A 12,886-nucleotide genomic window follows, 5' to 3' on the forward strand; every position below is an offset into this window, starting at 1 on the left:
GTGGCCAACGCCCTGCTGTTTATTACCTGATGTGAACTGTCCAGGTGTGGCCAACGCCCTGCGGTTTAATACCTGATGTGAACTGTCCAGGTGTGGCCAACGCCCTGCTGTTTAATACCTGATGTGAACTGTCCAGGTGTGGCCAACGCCCTGCGGTTTAATACCTGATGTGAACTGTCCAGGTGTGGCCAACGCCCTGCTGTTTAATACCTGATGTGAACTGTCCAGGTGTGGCCAACGCCCTGCGGTTTAATACCTGATGTGAACTGTCCAGGTGTGGCCAACGCCCTGCTGTTTATTACCTGATGTGAACTGTCCAGGTGTGGCCAACGCCCTGCGGTTTAATACCTGATGTGAACTGTCCAGGTGTGGCCAACGCCCTGCTGTTTAATACCTGATGTGAACTGTCCAGGTGTGGCCAACGCCCTGCTGTTTAATACCTGATGTGAACTGTCCAGGTGTGGCCAACGCCCTGCTGTTTAATACCTGATGTGAACTGTCCAGGTGTGGCCAACGCCCTGCTGTTTAATACCTGATGTGAACTGTCCAGGTGTGGCCAACGCCCTGCTGTTTAATAGCTGATGTAAACTGTCCAGGTGTGGCCAACACCCTACTTTTTAATACCTGATGTGAACTGTCCAGGTGTGGCCAACACCCTGCTGTTTAATACCTGATGTGAACTGTCCAGGTGTGCCCTGCGGTTTAATACCTGATGTGAACTGTCCAGGTGTGGCCAACGCCCTGCTGTTTAATACCTGATGTGAACTGTCCAGGTGTGGCCAACGCCCCTGTTTAATACTGATGTAAACTGTCCTGCTGTTTAATACCTGATGTGAACTGTCCAGGTGTGGCCAACGCCCTGCTGTTTAATACCTGATGTGAACTGTCCAGGTGTGGCCAACGCCCCTACCTGATGTGAACTTCCAATAGTTTAATACCTGATGTGAACTGTCCAGGGTGGCCAACGCCCTGCTGTTTAATACCTGATGTGAACTGTCCAGGTGTGGCCAACACCCTGCTGTTTAATACCTGATGTGAACTGTCCAGGTGTGGCCAACGCCCTGCTGTTTAATACCTGATGTGAACTGTCCAGGTGTGGCCAACGCCCTGCTGTTTAATACCTGATGTGAACTGTCCAGGTGTGGCCAACGCCCTGCTGTTTACTGTCCATACCTGATGTGAACTGTCCAGGTGTGGCCAACGCCCTGCTGTTTAATACCTGATGTGAACTGTCCAGGTGTGGCCAACGCCCTGCTGTTTAATACCTGATGTGAACTGTCCAGGTGTGGCCAACGCCCTGCTGTTTAATACCTGATGTGAACTGTCCAGGTGTGGCCAACGCCCTGCTGTTTAATACCTGATGTGAACTGTCCAGGTGTGGCCAACGCCCTGCTGTTTAATACCTGATGTGAACTGTCCAGGTGTGGCCAACGCCCTGCTGTTTAATACCTGATGTGAACTGTCCAGGTGTACAACGCCCTGCTGTTTAATACCTGATGTGAACTGTCCAGGTGTGGCCAACGCCCTGCTGTTTAATACCTGATGTGAACTGTCCAGGTGTGGCCAACGCCCTGCTGTTTAATACCTGATGTGAACTGTCCAGGTGTGGCCAACGCCCTGCTGTTTAATACCTGATGTGAACTGTCCAGGTGTGGCCAACACCCCTGTTTAATACCTGATGTGAACTGTCCAGGTGTGGCCAACACCCTGCTGTTTAATACCTGATGTGAACTGTCCAGGTGTGGCCAACGCCCTGCTGTTTAATACCTGATGTGAACTGTCCAGGTGTGGCCAACACCCTGCTGTTTAATACCTGATGTGAACCTGATGTGAACTGTCCAGGTGTGGCCAACGCCCTGCTGTTTAACACCTGATGTGATGTGGCCAACCCAGGTGTGGCCAACGCCCTGCTGTTTAATACCTGATGTGAACTGTCCAGGTGTGGCCAACGCCCTGCTGTTTAATACCTGATGTGAACTGTCCAGGTGTGGCCAACACCCTGCTGTTTAATACCTGATGTGAACTGTCCAGGTGTGGCCAACACCCTGCTGTTTAATACCTGATGTGAACTGTCCAGGTGTGGCCAACGCCCTGCTGTTTAATACCTGATGTGAACTGTCCAGGTGTGGCCAACCTGATGTGAACCCTGGCCAACGCCCTGCTGTTTAATACCTGATGTGAACTGTCCAGGTGTGGCCAACACCCTGCTGTTTAATACCTGATGTGAACTGTCCAGGTGTGGCCAATGGCCAACACCCTGCTGTTTAATACCTGATGTGAACTGTCCAGGTGTGGCCAACTGATGTGAACCCTGCTGTTTAATACCTGATGTGAACTGTCCAGGTGTGGCCAACACCCTGCTGTTTAATACCTGATGTGAACTGTTTAACTGTCCGCCCTGCTGTTTAATACCTGATGTGAACTGTCCAGGTGTGGCCAACACCCTGCTGTTTAATACCTGATGTGAACTGTCCAGGTGTGGCCAACGCCCTGCTGTTTAATACCTGATGTGAACTGTCCAGGTGTGGCCAACACCCTGCTGTTTAATACCTGATGTGAACTGTCCAGGTGTGGCCAACGCCCTGCTGTTTAATACCTGATGTGAACTGTCCAGGTGTGGCCAACGCCCTGCTGTTTAATACCTGATGTGAACTGTCCAGGTGTGGCCAACGCCCTGCTGTTTAATACCTGATGTGAACTGTCCAGGTGTGGTTTGAATCCAGGTGTGGCACGCCTGCAATGTGCCTGCTGTTTAATACCTGATGTGAACTGTCCAGGTGTGGCCAACGCCCTGCTGTTTAATACCTGATGTGAACTGTCCAGGTGTGGCCAACGCAGCGCCCTGCAGGCTGCTGTTAACAGATAAGTATATGTTGACCAGGGTTGGCATGTTTAACCAGGCAGGACACTTGAGGTCAAAGGTTACACTCATGCTCTGTGTTAGGAGTGGTAACCCTGCGGTATATGAGACCTACACTAGACTAACCCAAAGTCGTAGCATGTTAGCTTTTCCTGTAGACTTTTATGAATTGCTAGTTAGCCAGTTAGCTATGCTCCAGAAACTACGTTCAACTTCGTTCAAATGGCACACGGAGGCATAGAAACGGTATCTTTTATAGAGCCTGACTGACTGACTGGATACTCCAGAAACACAGAGCCTGACTGACTGGATACTCCAGGAACACAGAGCCTGACTGACTGGATACTCCAGGAATATAGAGCCTGACTGACTAGATACTCCAGGAATATAGAGCCTGACTGACTGACTGGATACTCCAGGAACACAGAGCCTGACTGACTGGATACTCCAGGAATATAGAGCCTGACTGACTGACTGGATTCTCCAGGAACACAGAGCCTGACTGACTGGATACTCCAGGAATATAGAGCCTGACTGACTAGATACTCCAGGAATATAGAGCCTGACTGACTGACTGGATACTCCAGGAACACAGAGCCTGACTGACTGGATACTCCAGGAACACAGAGCCTGACTGACTGGATACTCCAGTCTGAACCTTGACTGGTATTGGCAGGAACATTGTCTACCCATCTGTTACCAGGGTGGGCTTTTCTCCTGACAGCATTGTTCTAGTGATAACGACATCTGATAGAGAAAGTGGAGACATACAGGAGAAATACAGCAATCAAACACTCAGACACCTTTTAAAATCAGGCTTCGGCTGTGGACAATCATGCCTATTCAATCAGACAAATTAGGACCCCCCCAAGAATACTCTACTGATAATTATAGTACGGTTTAAAAATCAATAACAAGTTCACGACAGACACTTGAGATGTCAAGAGATAGAGGAGGAGGAGAGAGGAAGAGGAGAAGAAGTGGAGGAGAAGAGAATATAACAGAGGAGAGAGGAGGAGAGGTGGAGGAGAAGAGACTATAACAGAGAGGAGGTGGAGGAGAAGAGACTATAACAGAGGAGAGAGGAGGAGAAGAGGTGGAGGAGAAGAGACTATAACAGAGAGGAGGTGGAGGAGAAGAGACTATAACAGAGGACAGAGGAGGAGAAGAGACTATAACAGAGGAGAGAGGAGGAGAAGAGACTATAACAGAGGAGAGAGGAGGAGAAGAGGTGGAGGAGAGAGGAGGAGAAGAGGTGGAGGAGAAGAGACTATAACAGAGGACAGAGGAGGAGAAGAGGTGGAGGATAAGAGAATATAACAGAGGAGAGAGGAGGAGAAGAGGTGGAGGAGAAGAGACTATAACAGAGGACAGAGGAGGAGAAGAGACTATAAGAGAGAAGAGAGGAGGAGAAGAGACTATAACAGAGGAGAGAGGAGGAGAAGAGGTGGAGGAGAGAGGAGGAGAAGAGGTGGAGGAGAAGAGACTATAACAGAGGACAGAGGAGGAGAAGAGGTGGAGGATAAGAGAATATAACAGAGGAGAGAGGAGGAGAAGAGGTGGAGGAGAAGAGGAGGAGGAGAAGAGACTATAACAGAGGAGAGAGGAGGAGAAGAGGTGGAGGAGAAGAGACTATAACAGAGGAGAGAGGAGGAGAAGAGGTGGAGGAGAAGAGACTATAACAGACGAGAGAGGAGGAGAAGAGGTGGAGGAGAAAAGACTATAACAGACGAGAGAGGAGGAGAAGAGGTGGAGGAGAAGAGACTATAACAGAGGAGAGAGGAGGAGAAGAGGTGGAGGAGAAGAGACTATAACAGACGAGAGAGGAGGAGAAGAGGTGGAGGAGAAGAGACTATAACAGAGGAGAGAGGAGGAGAAGAGGTGGAGGAGAAGAGACTATAACAGACAAGAGAGGAGGAGAAGAGGTGGAGGAGAAGAGACTATAACAGAGGAGAGAGGAGGAGAGGTGGAGGAGAAGAGACTATAACAGAGGAGAGAGGAGGAGAAGAGGTGGAGGAGAAGAGAATATAACAGATGAGAGAGGAGGAGAAGAGACTATAACAGACGAGAGAGGAGGAGAAGAGGTGGAGGAGAAGAGACTATAACAGAGGAGAGAGGAGGAGAAGAGGTGGAGGAGAAGAGACTATAACAGACAAGAGAGGAGGAGAAGAGGTGGAGGAGAAGAGACTATAACAGAGGAGAGAGGAGGAGAGGTGGAGGAGAAGAGACTATAACAGAGGAGAGAGGAGGAGAAGAGGTGGAGGAGAATAGACTATAACAGATGAGAGAGGAGGAGAAGAGGTGGAGGAGAAGAGGTGGAGGAGAAGAGACTATAACAGAGGAGAGAGGAGGAGAAGAGGTGGAGGAGAAGAGAATATAACAGAGGAGAGAGGAGGAGAAGAGACTATAACAGAGGAGAGAGGAGGAGAAGAGGTGGAGGAGAAGAGACTATAACAGAGGAGAGAGGAGGAGAAGAGGTGGAGGAGAAGAGACTATAACAGATGAGAGAGGAGGAGAAGAGGTGGAGGAGAAGAGGTGGAGGAGAAGAGACTATAACAGAGGAGAGAGGAGGAGAAGAGGTGGAGGAGAAGAGAATATAGCAGAGGAGAGAGGAGGAGAAGAGGTGGAGGAGAAGAGAATATAACAGATGAGAGAGGAGGAGAAGAGGTGGAGGATAAGATAATATAACAGAGGAGAGAGGAGGAGAAGAGGTGGAGGAGAAGAGACTATAACAGAGGAGAGAGGAGGAGAAGAGGTGGAGGAGAAGAGACTATAACAGAGGAGAGAGGAGGAGAAGAGGTGGAGGAGAAGAGACTATAACAGAGGAGAGAGGAGGAGAAGAGGTGGAGGAGAAGAGACTATAACAGAGGAGAGAGGAGGAGAAGAGGTGGAGGAGAAGAGACTATAACAGAGGAGAGAGGAGGAGAAGAGGTGGAGGAGAAGAGACTATAACAGAGGAGAGAGGAGGAGAAGAGGTGGAGGAGGAGAAGAGACTATAACAGAGGACAGAGGAGGAGAAGAGACTATAACAGAGGACAGGGGAGGAGAAGAGGTGGAGGAGAAGAGACTATAACAGAGGAGAGAGGAAGAGGAGAGGTGGAGGAGAAGAGACTATAACAGAGGACAGAGGAGGAGAAGAGGTGGAGGAGAAGAGACTATAACAGAGGAGAGAGGAGGAGAAGAGACTATAACAGAGGACAGAGGAGGAGAAGAGGTGGAGGATAAGAGAATATAACAGAGGAGAGAGGAGGAGAAGAGGTGGAGGAGAAGAGGAGGAGGAGAAGAGACTATAACAGAGGAGAGAGGAGGAGAAGAGGTGGAGGAGAAGAGACTATAACAGACGAGAGAGGAGGAGAAGAGGTGGAGGAGAAGAGACTATAAGAGAGGAGAGAGGAGGAGAAGAGGTGGAGGAGAAGAGACTATAACAGATGAGAGAGGAGGAGAAGAGGTGGAGGAGAAGAGGTGGAGGAGAAGAGACTATAACAGAGGAGAGAGGAGGAGAAGAGGTGGAGGAGAAGAGACTATAACAGAGGAGAGAGGAGGAGAAGAGACTATAACAGAGGAGAGAGGAGGAGAAGAGACTATAACAGAGGAGAGAGGAGGAGAAGAGGTGGAGGAGAAGAGACTATAACAGAGGAGAGAGGAGGAGAAGAGGTGGAGGAGAAGAGACTATAACAGATGAGAGAGGAGGAGAAGAGGTGGAGGAGAAGAGGTGGAGGAGAAGAGACTATAACAGAGGAGAGAGGAGGAGAAGAGGTGGAGGAGAAGAGGTGGAGGAGAAGAGACTATAACATAGGAGATGGGAGGAGAAGAGGTGGAGGAGAAGAGACTATAACATAGGAGATGGGAGGAGAAGAGGTGGAGGAGAAGAGACTATAACATAGGAGATGGGAGGAGAAGAGGTGGAGGAGAAGAGGTGGAGGAGAAGAGACAATAACAGAGGAGAGAGGAGGAGAAGAGGTTGGAGGAGAAGAGACTATAACAGAGGACAGAGGAGGAGAAGAGACTATAACAGAGGAGAGAGGAGGAGGGTGGAGGAGAAGAGGTGGAGGAGAAGAGAATATAACAGAGGACAGAGGAGGAGAAGAGGTGGAGGAGAAGAGACTATAACAGAGGAGAGAGGAGGAGAAGAGGTGGAGGAGAAGAGACTATAAGAGAGGAGAGAGGAGGATAAGAGGTGGAGGATAAGAGAATATAACATAGGAGAGAGGAGGAGAAGAGGAGGAGGAGAAGAGACTATAACAGAGGAGAGAGGAGGAGAAGAGGTGGAGGAGAAGAGACTATAAGAGAGGAGAGAGGAGGATAAGAGGTGGAGGATAAGAGAATATAACATAGGAGAGAGGAGGAGAAGAGGAGGAGGAGAAGAGACTATAACAGAGGACAGAGGAGGAGAAGAGACTATAACAGAGGACAGAGGAGGAGAAGAGGTGGAGGATAAGAGAATATAACAGAGGAGAGAGGAGGAGAAGAGGTGGAGGAGAAGAGGAGGAGGAGAAGAGGAGGAGGAGAAGAGACTATAACAGAGGAGAGAGGAGGAGAAGAGGTGGAGGAGAAGAGGAGGAGGAGAAGAGGAGGAGGAGAAGAGACTATAACAGAGGAGAGAGGAGGAGAAGAGGTGGAGGAGAAGAGGAGGAGGAGAAGAGACTATAACAGAGGAGAGAGGAGGAGAAGAGGTGGAGGAGAAGAGACTATAACAGAGGAGAGAGGAGGAGAAGAGGTGGAGGAGAAGAGACTATAACAGAGGAGAGAGGAGGAGAAGAGGTGGAGGAGAAGAGGTGGAGGAGAAGAGACTATAACAGAGGAGAGAGGAGGAGAAGAGGTGGAGGAGAAGAGACTATAACAGAGGAGAGAGGAGGAGAAGAGGTGGAGGAGAAGAGACTATAACAGACAAGAGAGGAGGAGAAGAGACTATAACAGAGAAGAGGTGGAGGAGAAGAGACTATAACAGAGGAGAGAGAATGAGAAGAGGTGGAGGAGAAGAGGAGGAGGAGAAGAGACTATAACAGAGGAGAGAGGAGGAGAAGAGGTGGAGGAGAAGAGACTATAACAGAGAGGAGGTGGAGGAGAAGAGGTGGAGGAGAAGAGGTGGAGGAGAAGAGACTATAACAGAGGAGATGGGAGGAGAAGAGGTGGAGGAGAAGAGAATATAACAGATGAGAGAGGAGGAGAAGAGGTGGAGGAGAAGAGACTATAACAGAGGAGAGAGGAGGAGAAGAGGTGGAGGAGAAGAGACTATAACAGAGAAGAGAGGAGGAGAAGAGGTGGAGGAGAAGAGACTATAACAGAGGAGAGAGGAGGAGAAGAGGTGGAGGAGAAGAGACTATAACAGATGAGCGAGGAGGAGAAGAGACTATAACAGAGGAGAGAGGAGGAAGAAGAGGTGGAGGAGAAGAGACTATAACAGAGAGAGAGAGGAGGAGGAGAGGTGGAGGAGAAGAGACTATAACAGAGGACAGGGGAGGAGAAGAGGTGGAGGAGAAGAGACTATAACAGAGGAGAGAGGAGGAGAAGAGGTGGAGGAGAAGAGACTATAACAGATGAGCGAGGAGGAGAAGAGACTATAACAGAGGAGAGAGGAGGAGAAGAGGTGGAGGAGAAGAGACTCTAACAGAGGAGAGAGGAGGAGAGGTGGAGGAGAAGAGACTATAACAGAGGACAGGGGAGGAGAAGAGGTGGAGGAGAAGAGACTATAACAGAGGAGAGAGGAGGAGAAGAGGTGGAGGAGAAGAGACTATAACAGAGGAGAGAGGAGGAGAAGAGACTATAACAGAGGACAGAGGAGGAGAAGAGGTGGAGGAGAAGAGGTGGAGAGACAGAATGAAAGATAAAGGGGTGATCCAGAGAGTGATTGAGGGGATAGAAAGTGGGAGAGGGAGAGAAAGTGAGGGAGAGGTCGACTGTAAAAGAAGCTAAAATAGAGGACTGAGAGAGTCTTTCATATTTCCATCCATATACATCTGTCTACCATTATTCAGACTCATCTTGGATGAAGAATATCTAGGATTTTCATCACTTGCACTGTAGGGTCTCTTTAACAGATGGTAAATATTCTACACTGTAGGGTCTCTTTAACAGATGGTACATGTTCTACACTGTAGGGTCTCTTTAACAGATGGTACATGTTCTACACTGTAGGGTCTCTTTAACAGATGGTAAATGTTCTACACTGTAGGGTCTCTTTGACAGATGGTAAATATTCTACACTGTAGGGTTTCTTTGACAGATAGGGTCTCTTTAACAGATGGTACATGTTCTACACTGTAGGGTCTCTTTAACAGATGGTACATGTTCTACACTGTAGGGTCTCTTTAACAGATGGGGTCTCTTTAACAGATGGTACATGTTCTACACTGTAGGGTCTCTTTGACAGATGGGGTCTCTTTAACAGATGGTACATGTTCTACACTGTAGGGTCTCTTTTACAGATGGTAAATATTCTACACTGTAGGGTCCCTTTAACCTCTATGGGATGGGTGTTTGTAAACCGGAACGGTTGTTGCTAAGTTGCGCTAATGTGACAAGAATGACGTTGTGAACAGCAGCCAACTTTCCGGGACATAGACATGTCTTAAATGGGCAGAAATCTTAAATTATTTTTAATCTAACTGTAGGGTCCAATTAGCAGTAGCTATTACAGTGAAACAATACCAGGCTCTGGTTTGATGGCACGATAAAAACAACTTTAATCACGGCATCTGGTTTGATACATTCACCTTTGAAGGTAAATAATTTACTTACATTCAGTAATCTTACTCTGATTTGTCATCCTGAGGGTCCCAGAGATCAAATGTTGCATAGTTTTGTTTGATAAAATCTATTTCTATGTTAAAATGTAGGAATTGGGGACTAAAGTTTGACCCCAATGTTGTATCTGGCTCCACACCCACCATGTCCGACCATCTAGATATCTGAAGGTTAGTGTATAAGCTAATGATCCATCATGTATGACATTTCTGGGTGAGTGTAAACTAAAAAAATGTATTACCATAGCATTTTTGTATGTTCTCTATAGTTGAAAATGTATCAACTGACCAATTCAGCACATTTGGGCAAACTCCTGGTAGACTTGACACAAAATATTGTGCAGTAATGTAATTCTTCACTGGATCAGTCTGAAACTTTACACACAAACTGCTACCATCTGGTGGCCAAAATCTAAATTACACCTAGACTCCTATCTGAAAGTATGACATTTCTCTTGCATTTCAAAGATGATAGAAAAATATTTTTAAAAGCATGTTTTAATCTTTGTATTATCTCTTACCAGATCTAATGTGTTATATTCTCATAAATAAATTTCACATTTCCAGAAACTTCAATGTGTTTCCTTTCAAATGGTATCAATAATATGCATATCCTTTCTTCAGGTCCTGAGTTACAGGTAGTTAGATATGGGTATGTCATTTTAGGCGAAAATGTTTTAAAAAAGGGTACGATCCTTATTAACAGACCATAAATGTCAGACAACCCCCTCTGCCCTTCCACTTGGTCAACCTGCTCAGGATTCCTCTAGCCTTCTCAAAAATCTGCATACACACACGCACGCACACACGCACGCACACACGCACACACACACACACACACACACACACACACACACACACACACACACACACACACACACACACACACACACACACACACACACACACACACACACACACACACACAGAGACCTCACAGCCCCCACCTCCCAGGTCTAAGGGGGACCCTTCCTGTAAATCCACTGTCAAGATGGAGCTAACAAGATGCTCATTCCTAGTCAATCAATCAATCAAATGTATTTATATAGCCCTTCTTACATCAGCTGATGTCACAAAGTGCTGTGCAGAAACTCAGCCTAAAACCCCAAACAGCAAGCAATGCAGGTGTAGAAGCACGGTGGCTAGGAAAAAACCAGGCTATGAGGGGTGGCCAGTCCTCTTCTGGCTTTGCCGGGTGGAGATTATAACAGAACATGGCCAAGATGTTCAAATGTTCATAAATGACCGGCAGGGTAAAATAATAATAATCACAGTGGTTGTAGAGGGTGCAACAGGTCAGCACCTCAGGAGTAAATGTCAGTTGGCTTTTCATAGCCGATCATTCAGAGTATCTCTACCGCACCTGCTGTCTCTAGAGAGTTGAAAACAGCAGGTCTGGGACAAGGTAGCACGTCCGGTGAACAGGTCAGGGTTCCATAGACGCAGGCAGAACAGTTGAACCTGGAGCAGCAGCATGTCCAGGTGGACTGGGGACAGCAAGGAGACAGCTAGTCAGATGGCCAGACCCACATTCCCTTCAGACTCATCTCCTTAGCAGATTTATTTATTTATTTTTAATTTTACTAGGCAAGTCAGTTAAGAACAAATTCTTATTTTCAATGACGGCCTAGGAACAGTGGGTTAACTGCCTGTTCAGGGGCAGAACGACAAATTTGTACCTTGTCAGCTCGGGGATTTGAACTTGCAACCTTTCGGTTACTAGTCCAAAGCTCTAACCACTAGGCTACACTGCCGCCCCGGCATCCAACTATTCTAATCAGATCGTGCTTGTCCTCTATGCACCTTTTAAAGGAAATGTTCCTGCGTTGGCGGAGACCGCAATCACGGTAAAACGCTGTAGATAGATGCCCACATTAGCAACAGTACCTATTCCAAGAGTCTGTCTTTTCCTGAAAGATAAGCTGCTTAAACTCCAGTATATCCTCCAACCACACCAAACCTAGCCCTCACTCCCACCTCCCTGGACAACAGATCCAATACCTAGCCCTCACTCCCACCTCCCTGGACAACAGATCCAAAACCTAGCCCTCACTCCCACCTCCCTGGACAACAGATCCAAAACCTAGCCCTCACTCCCACCTCCCTGGACAACAGATCCAAAACCTAGCCCTCACTCCCACCTCCCTGGACAACAGATCCAAACCTAGCCCTCACTCCCACCTCCCTGGACAACAGATCCAAACCTAGCCCTCACTCCCACCTCCCTGGACAACAGATCCAAACCTAGCCCTCACTCTCACTTCCCTGGACAACAGATCCAAAACCTAGCCCCCTCTCACTCCCATCTCCCTGGACAACAGAGCCAAACCTAGCCCTCACTCCCATCTCCCTGGACAACAGATCCAAACCTAGCCCTCACTCCCATCTCCCTGGACAACAGATCCAAACCTAGCCCTCACTCCCACCTCCCTGGACAACAGATCCAAACATAGCCCTCACTCCCACCTCCCTGGACAACAGATCCAACAGATCCAAAACCTAGCCCTCACTCCCACCTCCCTGGACAACAGATCCAAAACCTAGCCCCCTATCACTCTCACCTCCCTGGACAACAGATCCAAACCTAGCCCTCACTCCCATCTCCCTGGACCACAGATCCAAACCTAGCCCTCACTCCCACCTCCCTGGACAACAGATCCAAACCTAGCCCTCACTCCCACCTCCCTGGACAACAGATCCAAAACCTCACTCCCACCTCCCCCTCAAACCTAGCCCCACCTCCCTGGACAACAGATCCAAACCTAGCCCTCACTCCCACCTCCCTGGACAACAGATCCAAACCTAGCCCTCACTCCCACCTCCCTGGACAACAGATCCAAACCTAGCCCTCACTTCCACCTCCCTGGACAACAGATTCAAACCTAGCCCTCACTCCCAACTCCCTGGACAACAGATCCAAACCTAGCCCTCACTCCCACCTCCCTGGACAACAGATCCAAACCTAGCCCTCACTCCCACCTCCCTGGACAACAGATCCAAACCTAGCCCTCACTCCCATCTCCCTGGACAACAGATCCAAACCTAGCCCTCACTCCCACCTCCCTGGACAACAGAGCCAAACCTAGCCCTCACTCCCACCTCCCTGGACAACAGATCCAAACCTAGCCCTCACTCCCACCTCCCTGGACAACAGATCCAAACCTAGCCCTCACTCCCACCTCCCTGGACAACAGATCCAAACCTAGCCCTCACTCCCACCTCCCTGGACAACAGATCCAAACCCTAGCCCTCACTCCCACCTCCCTGGACAACAGATCCAAAC

At 48.5% G+C, this 12,886-nt stretch overlaps 1 protein-coding gene across 4 annotated transcripts in view; it reads right to left on the reverse strand.

Annotated features, from left to right (window-relative positions):
* Positions 1-12,886, reverse strand: part of LOC115122076 (neprilysin-like) — a 126,865-nt gene that overhangs the window by 72,556 nt on the left and 41,423 nt on the right. The window lies entirely within an intron of this gene.

Source organism: Oncorhynchus nerka, linkage group LG14 (assembly GCF_034236695.1).
Source record: "Oncorhynchus nerka isolate Pitt River linkage group LG14, Oner_Uvic_2.0, whole genome shotgun sequence".
NCBI lineage: Eukaryota > Metazoa > Chordata > Actinopteri > Salmoniformes > Salmonidae > Oncorhynchus > Oncorhynchus nerka.